At 41.7% G+C, this 10,762-nt stretch overlaps 1 pseudogene; it reads right to left on the bottom strand.

The window, feature by feature from the left end:
- Positions 1 to 1,183: 1,183 nt before the first annotated feature.
- The window catches only part of LOC102820594, a 10,206-nt pseudogene continuing 627 nt past the window's right edge, over positions 1,184 to 10,762 (bottom strand).

Here is a 10,762-nt window from a genome sequence, read left to right as displayed (position 1 = left end):
TCACAAAAGGACAAATATTGTGTAAGACCAAAGGAGTCCTGGTGTGCTGCTGCAGGATAATGTGCTGGACTGTAAGGTCAGTTTGAACTGAAAGATCAGCGGTTCAAACCCACCAGCCGCTCCTCAGAAACCCTATACATGGTTGCTATGGGTTGGAATCAACAGCACTCAATAACAACAACTGTTGTGAAATTTTTCTTAATAAAAGAACCAATCAGTGTTGGTAACAGGGGAAGGGGGAAAATCATTCACGGGCTATAGGGTAGACACATGTTAACATGGGTAAGAGAGCAGGTAATATACAACAAGAGGGAGATTAGCAGAGGAATGATGAAGGTAGTGGGATGCAATGACACCATATCTGGAACAGTAGCTGTAATTGGGGTCATCAGCTGGTTAAATTTCACATAATCAACTGTCATTCTCCAAGAGCCATCTACTTTTACACAGGCCAAATAGGCTAGTTAAAAAGGGATGTAATGGGAATCACCACCCCAAATTCTTCAAGTCCTTCATAGTGGGCCCTAATCCCTCCAGGAATGTGGCATTGCTTTTGGTTTCCTATTTTTTTAGGTCGAAACTCAGCATTTCTCATGATCCACAAATCGAAAGCCTTTGCAAGGTCAATAAAGCAGAAGCAAACATATTTCTGTTCTTCTCTGCTTTCAGCCAAGATCTGTCTGAAATCAGCAATAATATCCCTCATTCCACATCCTCTTCTGAATTCAGCTTGAGTTTCTGGCAGTTCCCTGTTGATGTACTACTGCAACCACTTTTGAATTGTCAGCAAAATGTTACTTGCATGTAATATGAATGATAATTGTTTGATGATTTCCACATTCTACAGGGTCACCTCTCTTTGAAATGGGCACAAATATGGATTTTGTTCAATCAATTGACCAGGTGGCTGTCTTCCAAATTACTTAGCATAGATGAGTGAATGCCTCCAACGCTGCATCAGTTTGTTGAAAGATTTCAATGTATGTTCCATCAATTTCTGGAGCTTTGTTTTCACAAATAACTTCACTGCAGCTTGAGCTTCTTCTTCCTTCAGTACCATCAGTTATTGATCATATGCTACCTCTTGAAATGGCTGACCATCGACCATTTCTTTTTGGTACAGTGGCTCTGTGGATTCCTTCCATCATCTGTTTTTAGGAATTAACAACAGTCTTCATTGGGCTCAGACCAGGAGTCCGTGGGTCTTGAGAACCTCTGCGTATTTGTCGATCTTCTCCAAGTTCTTTTCGGCCTGTTTCCAAAGCCTTATAAGCTGCTTCTTCTTCCTGTAATGGATTTTGGCCTTCTCCTTCCTCTTTATCTCCAAGGTGGCTGTCACTGTCTGATACCTCCAACCCACCTTGTGTGTTAGATGAGCCAGGTAAGCAAACTTCCAAGTAGGCTTGAGTCGCACAACCTTGAGGGCAGCAGGAACACCATCCGCTTTTTCTTGTCATAGGGGCGTGGGATCCTGTCAAACACCCTGAGGCAGTCCAGGACAGCCTGGCCACGCTTAGTCTTGTGGGGCAACATACCTCACACTGCTGGCCAGAAGATGCAGCTGGGGGCCTGGAAGTGATATGGGCCTCAGGATGGGTTGGTGTTCATTTGCTTGTGGAGGAAGGCCAGGTACTTCAACTTGTTTTGGTAGAAATTGCCAGAAATGTTGATGCCCTCATAGCGCACGACCACCACCTTCTGGCCCAGCAACACTTACTTGGCCACAATGGCCACCAGGCAGCCCAGAAGATGGCCTCGGCCATCGAGCACCAGGACCTGCCCCTCTGCCGTCTTCGGCAGCCTCCTAGGAAAGCTCTTTCCATCGTCTTTTGATGCTTTCTGCATCATTCAATATTTTGCCCATTGTTGTTGTTAAGTGGTTCCAACTCATGGCAACCTGTAAAGGGTTTCCAAGGAGCAACTGGTGAGTTTGAACTGCCAACTTTGTGGTTCAAATTGATCTTGTGGCCTAGTGCTTTATCCCACAACGCCACATCAGGACTCCTTCAATATTACAAGTTGAGGCTTGCATTTTTTTAGCTTGAGAAATGCTGAGCATGTCTTTCCCTTTTGGTTTTCTACTCAAGGTCTTTGCACATTTCCTTATAATATCTGGCTTTGTCTTCTTGAGCCGCCCTTTGAAAATTTCTGTTCAGTTCTTTTATTTCCTCATTTCTTCTATTTGCTTTAGCATCTCTACACTGGAGAGCAATTTTCAGAGTCTCTCTTGAAAACTATTTTGTTTTTATTTCTTTCCTGTCATTTTAATGGACTTTCACTTCCAGTCTGATGTTCTTGATGTCATCCCACAGATCTTCAGGCCACAGCCTCTGTTATTAGGTGCAATCGAGTTAGTTCTGACTCATAGGCACTCTGTGCACCACAGAGCAAAACACTGTCTGGGCCTGGGCCATCCTCACAATTGCATGTTTGAGCCCACTGATCCTGCCACTGTGTCAGTCCAGCTCATTGAGGGTCTTGCTCTTTTTTGCTGACCTGCACATTACCAAGCATGTTGTTCTTCTCCAGTGACTGGTCCCTTCAGACATCAAGTCCAAAGAACGAGAGTCTCACCATCCTTTCTTTTAAGGAGCATTCTGGCTGTAGTTTGTCTAGCACAGATTTGTTTGTCCTTCTAGAAGGCGGTCCATGGTACTTTCAATATTCTTCACCAACACCATGATTCAAATGTGTCAATTCATTGTCCAACCTTCATATGCACATGAGGTGATTGAAAATGCCGTGGCTTGGGTCAGGTACACCTTAATGCTCAAAGTGACATCTTTACTCTTTAACATTTTAAAGAAGTTTTGTGCAGCAGATTTGCCCGATGCAATATCTCATTTGATTTCTTGATTGCTGCTTCCATGAACATAGATTGTAGATCCCTCAAAAATGAAATCTTTGACAACTTTAATTATTTCTCCGTTTATCATGATCGTATTTATTGGTCTAGTTGTGAGGATTTTTGTTTTCTTTGTATTGAGGTGCAACTCATTATCAAAGACTGTGGTCTTTGATCTTCATCAGTATTTCAATTCCTCTTTGCTTCCAGCAAGCAAGATTGTATCATTAGCATATTGCTGGTTGTTAGTGACTCTTCATCCAATCCTGATGCCACATTCTTCCTCATATAATCGTTTTTGGAATACTTGCTCATCATACAGATTGAGTAAGTGTGGTGAAAGGTTAGAACCCTGGCACACATCTTTCCAGATTTTAAACCAGTCAGGATTCCCTTGTTTTGTTAGAACCTTTTGATCTATGGACAGGCTTCCCATGAGTGCAATTAAGTGTTTTGGAATTCCCATTCTTCACAATGTTATCCATAATTACTTATGATCCACACAGCCAGATGCCTTTGCATAGTCCATAAAGCACAAGTAAACATCTTTCTGTTATTCTCTGCTTTCAGCCAAGATCCATGTGATATCAGCAATGATGTCCCTCATTCCATGGACTCTTCTGAATTCAGCTTGAATTTCTGTCAGCTCCCAGTTTATGTACTGCTGCAACCATTTTTAAATTCTCTTCAGGAAAATTTTGCTTGCATGTGATATCAGGGATACTATTTGATGTTTTCTGTATCCCATTGTGTCAGTTGTCTTTGGAATGGGCACAAATATCAATCTGGCCTTCCAGATTTCTTGGCATAGACAAGTGAGAACCTCTAGCAGTGCATCAGTTTATTGAAACATTGCAATTTGTATTCTATCTATTTCTGGAGCCATTGTTTTTTGCCAGTGCCTTCCATGCAACTTGAACTTCTTACTTGATACCACCGGCTCTTAATCATATGCTGCCTTTAGAAATGATTGAACAGCAACCAATTCTTTTAAAAAATATACACATAGGCAAAGTTCTTCTGTGCCTTTTCCCTGGTCAGGGGTATCTCTCAGCTGCTGACGTGACCACTGTCTGCAGTGATACTGAAACCACCTGAGATGCTGACAGAGGAGAGCTTCAGCTTGACAGCCGCAAGCCCTTTGACTTATCCCTAGTTGCAGCTCCCAAGTCAGCGCCTTTAAAGGAATAGCCACACTGCAGCCAAGCTCACTGGGGCTGGGATTGCCCTACTGGCTGCCGGTGGAGCTGTTATTGGGGGACTGTGTTTGGGAAGTTCATCATTGGTTGTACAACCCTCCTCCGAAGCAGTAGCTCCTCTCCTAACCATTCTGGGCTTTGTTCTTGCTGAAGCCAGGGGGCTCTTTTGTCTGATGGTGGGCTTTATCCTCTTCACGATGAGAAGGACTCATCTCTACCTCCCAGAGTTCTTCTTGTGTCTCATCTACCCTACATGTCCCTTCCCCTGTACCTCTCAGACAGCCTGGGGAAAATGATGAGCTCAGGATTGACAGAGGGAAGACAAATAAATACTGTGTTAGTAATAAAAAATTAAAAAGAGTGGTTTAACAGCTTCTCTGAAATTTCCTTTGTAAATTCTATATGTGGAGAGCCAGCCTCACATTCACCTTGGTGCTTGGTGTATAGTCTTATTGTTGTTGTAAAGTGCCAGCGAGTCAGTTCCGATCCATAGCGACCCTGTAGAGGGTTTCCAAGGAGTGACTGGTGCGCTTGAACTGCCAACCTTGTGGTTCAAACTAACCTTGCAATCCAGCACATTAATCCACAGCACCATACCAGGACTCCACACCTGGACCAGGACACCCGGAGATAATAATAGTCTTATTACCTCCATTGAAAATGAAGCAGGAGGAACTTTATTTAAACATTGTTTCAAAACAGAGAACTACAAATCAAAAAGAAAAAGCAAGTCATTATAAACATAGGCAAAGGATATAGCAGGCGATTCACAAAGCCCAACCTGCATGGGGCAGTAAGCACTGCCTAGATATAGAGTGTGAGGAATTGGCAGCACAGCAGACCTTTCAGAGGTATGGGGCGGCCCTTCTCTTTTCCTTTTGGGGGAGTATTGCTCACAAGGCCTGAGTGTTAAGACGTCTTTTCCTTTTCTCCTGGGAGCTCTGAGGATCTTAGTGCAAGTAGGACTCCTAGGGGCTTTCCTATTTGCCCTGAGCCCCCAGAGTGAATCTCATCCTGCTCCCAGGACACATGCCAACATTTCCCTCCATGTCTGATCCTTGGCGTGAGCGCCCTCAACCCATTTGCATCATATGAATCCTGTCACTTGCTGAACAGAAGGGATAAACCTTTTTCTACTGTTGCAAATTGGATTTGCTGCAAGGACCCTCCAGAATTAATAACCAGATTGCACGTGTCAAAAGTACCCAGTGCTGTAAATTATAAGGAGGTTTCCTTTGGAAGCAGCTGTCACATTTCTCATATGCCTTTTTCTGTGTTCTTTGTCCCGTAGGGATTGATTGGCTTTTGTTGGAAGATTGTTTATTTGGTTTTGAAGGTCATAAGAATTATAAAGCCATTCTGAGCCTTCTAGAATGGTGTGTATCTCAAGAACTCATGGTAGAACTTAGATTTGTTGCAGGTGGCAGAACCAAATCCTGACACCCAGGACATTTCTTTGGGGGCTATCTTCTTATCTCTGTTGGGAGAAGGAGACTGGACACTCAGCCAACTGGAATGAGCAGCACCGGGGCTGCCAAAATGCTGGAGCTAAGAGTAGTGGTCTCAGAGTCAAACACCCAAATTTAATTTTATCCCTTGATTTTAAGATACTGGTGTGGCATTGTAGGGTAAGCACCAGATTTCTAATCACAGGGTTGGTGGTTCAAACCCATCAACTGCTCCTTAGAAATCCTCTACAGGGTTATGAGTCAGAACTGACTTGACAACACTTCACAACAACTTTACCTGCTTGAGGAGTTGATTCTGATTGGTGGTAACCCCAGGTATGCAGAGTAGAATTGCTCCAGAGGGTTTTCAAGTCTGTGACCTTTTGGAAGCAGATCATGGGCCTTTTGGGCTCATCTTCTGTGATGCCTCTGGGTGGGTTTGAACCACCAACCTTTCAGTTAGTAGTTGAAAGCTTAACCATTTGTACCATTAAGGGAATCCGTGAGAGAAAGACCTGGTGATCTATTTCTGTAACAATTACAGCCCAGAAGACCATATGGGGCAGTTCTGTTCTGTTCTAAGGGGCTGCTGTGAGTCAGAACCAATTTGCCAGTGCTTAACAGCAACAACAACCACCTGAGAGTTGCTGTAAAACTGAAATGACAGGATACGAGTACCAGTGAAATGTAGATGAATAAAAGATGCGAACTTTTCCAATACCTTAAGAAGGCTGCACCTTCTTAAGAAGAGATTCTCTCATTTTTTTTTTTTAATTAAATGAATTCAGACTCTTGAAAGAGAGTTTGAAAAATACAAACAATTAGAAAGAAGAAGAAAATACCCAGCCAGTCCCACCATTCAAAGCATCTTTGTTAATATTGTAATGCGTATCTGTCACATCATTATTCCATGCACAGACTTGGCGTTATAGTTTCATAATACTTTAAACATATAGAAAGAAAACTTTCGTTTGCCACGTTTATACATAATACCATAAAATTTTCTCACATTATTTCAGTCTTTGGAAACCAATTTTTTTTGTTGTTTTCAATTTAATTAAAATTTCAAACATGTAAATCCCAAACCACAGTTGAAATGATTAATATGTACACGTAAGTGTCAATCAATCCCTTTCTTCTCCTCCTAGTCTGTTCCCTCCTTCCCCGTAGCCCCAAACCAGTTACCATTGAGTGGTTTCCAATTCCTGATGAGTCTCCATGTGTCAGAGTAGAACTGGGCTCCATAGTGTTTTCAGTGACTGAAGGAGATCACCAGGAGTTTCTCCTGAGGAATTTCTGGGTGGACTCGAACCTCCAACCTTTGCTAGCAGTTGAGTACTGTAACTGTGTACACAGCTGATGGACTTTAACCATTTCTATTTCTCTATGATGTGCCTTTCCAGCCTATAAATACTGGTATTCCCCTCCTTCCTACAGAAAAAGTAGCATGCTGATACACTGTTCTGCACCATGCTTTTTTCACTTAATAGTGTAAGTGGAGATAATGTCCTCTCAGTTGTTAGACTTTTCCACATTGTGTTTTATGGCTGCATAGTACTCTTATGTGTATAAGAATATATACTTTTATATACTGAATAGTGCGGTTGTATTTTAGCTAAGTCAACCAATCCTCTGAACAATGAATATTTAGTTCTTTAAATTTCTATATGATATAGTACCCCCAATGAATGGCCTTATCGAAATAATTTTTAATGGTTTCTTTATGTGTCTGATCTCACCCACCTACCAGTTTTCAAAGCAATTGCTAAACCTCTGCCTTTTGTTCTGGGTCATCTCAGCCAGGTTCTAAGTCATGCTTTGGAGACTCAGCCTCACCTGCTTTATCTTAAACTTGAGACTGGGGCCTGTGCTCTCCAAGATTAGCATCTAAACTTTCCTAGGGCATTTGAATTGGCTCCTCCTTAGCTATTATTCCCTATGGGTCCAAGAAGGCATGCCTGCAAGAATCCAGTGAGCAGCCTTTCTCTCCTCTAGCTTCCTTCTGCAGGAATTCCAGGAAATTACATTACAGCTTTGTTTGTAAGTCCTCAATTCCTTTTTTCCCCCTTCCTTTTAATTCATATAAGTGTTTAACTGCCAAGTAGAATTGCTAGTTGCCACAACTGGTTAAGTACTCAACTACTAACTGAAAGGGTGATGGTTTAGACCCACGCATAGGTACATTGGAAGAAAGGCGTGGTGATCGGCTTTTGAAAAGTCACAGCCTTGAAAACCCTATGGAGGGTAGTTCTTCTCTGCTAACATGGGCTCTGGTAGCGTAGTGGTTACGAATCGGGCTGCGAGCCGCAAGGTCAGCAGTTCGAAACTACCAGCTGTTCCGCGCGAGAAAGATGAGGCTTTCTGCTCCCGTAAAGATTTACAGTCTCGGAAACCCTGTACAGGGTCGCTATGAGTCGGAACCGACTCCACGGTCCACGGCACATAGCAACAACAACAACAACATGGGGTCACATGGGATCATCTATGAGTTGGAATTGATTCAACAGAACCAAACCAGTCACTATTGCTCCGATTTTGACTCATGGCTTCCGCATGTGTTGTTATTGTTGTTGTTGTTATGTGCCGTGGAGTCGGTTCCAACTCATAGCGACCCTGCACAGGGTTTCCAAGGCTGTTACTCTTTACGGGAGCAGAACGCCTCATCTTTCTCCTGCGGAGCAGCTGGTAGTTGCGAACTGCTGACCTTGCGGTTCGCAACCCGATTCGTAACCACTACGCTACCAGAGTATCTGAGTAGAAATGCGAGTCAGTACCAATTCATAACGACCTTATGCATAACAGAACGAAACACTGCCCAGAAACGTGCTCACACTCCTTACTACGCTTGAGACCATTGCTGCTGCCACTGTGCCAATTCATCTCGGAGGTCTTCCTCTTTTTCGCTGACCCTCCACTTTACCAAGCATGATGTCCTTCTGCAGGAACTGGTCTCTCCTGATAATATGTCCAAAGTATGAGAGATGAATTTACCATCTTGGTTTTTAAGGATCATTCTGGTTGTACTTCTTCCAATACATATTTCTTTGGGGGTTTTTTGGCAGTCTATGGCACTTTGAATATTCTCAAATGCAGCAATTCTTCTACCGTCTTCCTTATATTCACTGTCCATGCATATAAGGTTACTGAAAATACCATGGCTTGGGTCAGGCGCACCTTGGTCCTCATACTGACACCTTTGCTGTTGAAGACTTTAAAGAGGTCTTGTGCAGCAGATTTGCATAATGCAATACATCGTTTGATTTCTTTTTCTTCTGTCTTATTTAAGTTTTATTGTGAATTATGTGACCGTTTACATGAGAGAACATTAGTTTTATACTCATCGTATCGTTTGATTTCTTGAATGCTGTTTCCATGAGAATTGATGGTTGATCCAAGAAAAATAAAGTCTTTGACAACTTCAATCTTTTTTCCATCTAAATGGATATTATTTATTGGTTCAGTGGTAAGGATTTTTGTTTTCTTTACCTTGAGGTGCAACCCATACCAAAGACCATGGTCTTTAATCTTCATCAGTAAGTCTTCTTCGCTTTCAGAATGCAAGGTTGTATCATTTGCATATACATATCTGTATATTGCAGGTTTCTAATTTAAATATTTTTATTTATTGATTGATTCAGAATCATGGTGTGGTGCTGTTGGATAAGCACTGGACTTGGAACCAGAAGGTTGGAAGTTCAAACCCACAAGCTGCTCCTTGGAAACTCTATACACGGTCACTATGAGTTGGAACTAACTTGATGGCAATTGACAACATTTATTTTTCTCTCCATATTTTTTTAACTGCTTTCCCCACCAACAAATTACACGTGTCTACTTTCTAGACAGTGAATAAGTCTCCCTTCCCTCCCACCCATGGTAACCATCATAGAATGTTTCTTTTAGTATGAAAAGTTTTACTTAACTTTTTTACAACAGAGGTCTCCTACAATATTTGTCCTGTTGTGACTGACTAATTTCATTCAGTATAATGTACTACTCCAGTTTCATCCATACTATGAGGTGTTTCGCACATTTGATATTCTTGCCCCCAAATGTTTTTTGTTAGTTTGTTTGGTTTTACTTTTTATTAGGAAAATTTCAAGCACACAGGGATTAAAAAAAAAATAAGACAGTGAAAACTCAATAAAACTCCAGATTAAAAAATATTTTGCTATATTTCTCTATATAGATTCTTCCCTGAACTATTAGAAAAATTATAGACATTATGATATTTCACATCTTAGTATTTGTGCATTGTTGTTGTCCAATCCATTGCAACTCACAGGATTTCTGAAGAGTAGTTACTGGATTTGAACCACGAACTTTATGGTCCAGTGCATATCCTATACCACCACACCAGTACTCTGTAGTTCTGCTTACAACTGCCAAATAAGGCACATTCTCCAGCACACACACCATTACCACACTAACAAAATAAATAACAATGTGCTAATTTCTAATTCCTAGTCCATATTCAAATTTTCCTGATTGTTTTTTAAAAATACCTTTTATAAACTAAATAATAATAATACAGGATCCAATCAAGTACCAAAAACTACATTTGGTTGTTATGTCAAATTTTAGAGCAGGTCCCCACCTCACACCCTTTTTTATTTTCATCACACTAACTGGAGGAGGCCCATCCAGTTAGTTTTCCTATAGCATGTCCCACATCCTGGGTATGTCTATTTCCTTGTGGTGTCATTTATCTTGTTCCTTTACCCTCTGTGTTGCTCCTTTCTTGTTTTTTTAAAGTTTTGCTCACTCCGCTTGGTTTCTGTTGGTTTGTTTTTATCTCTTTTGCCCAGAGGTTTCCCTCTTATGTTGATAGCCTTAGACTGATTGGACATTGTATGCTGATTACTGGGTGTTTTCCTTACTGTAGGTCCCATCCTCACTGGATCCTATACTCAGAGGTCACCTGATGTCAGTAAGTCCATTCCTAAGAATATGCTGCCAATTTCCTGTGTGAAGAGAGGAGGTTCACATGTAAACATCCCTTAATCTTCTGTTTTTCCAACTGGACACACAGCATCTGTTGTTTCTCAGACATTAGGTCCTTGTTTGTTCTGTCCGGGGAATAAAAACCCTAGTCTTCTGCTGGGGTAGGGGTGAGAATGCCACCTGGGACAGTGGTGAGGAGTTTCATTTTCTTGACATTGAGATGTAATCCATACCTAAGGCTGTGCTCTTTGATCTTCATCAGTAAATGTTTTAAGTCCTCTTCACTTTCAGCAAGCAAGGTTGTATCATTTGCATATCGCAGGTTG

The sequence above is a fragment of the Chrysochloris asiatica genome, unplaced genomic scaffold (genome assembly GCF_000296735.1).
Source record: "Chrysochloris asiatica unplaced genomic scaffold, ChrAsi1.0 scaffold00024, whole genome shotgun sequence".
NCBI lineage: Eukaryota > Metazoa > Chordata > Mammalia > Afrosoricida > Chrysochloridae > Chrysochloris > Chrysochloris asiatica.
Note: the sequence above shows the minus strand (reverse complement) of the source record. Positions and strands in the feature narration are given on the sequence as shown.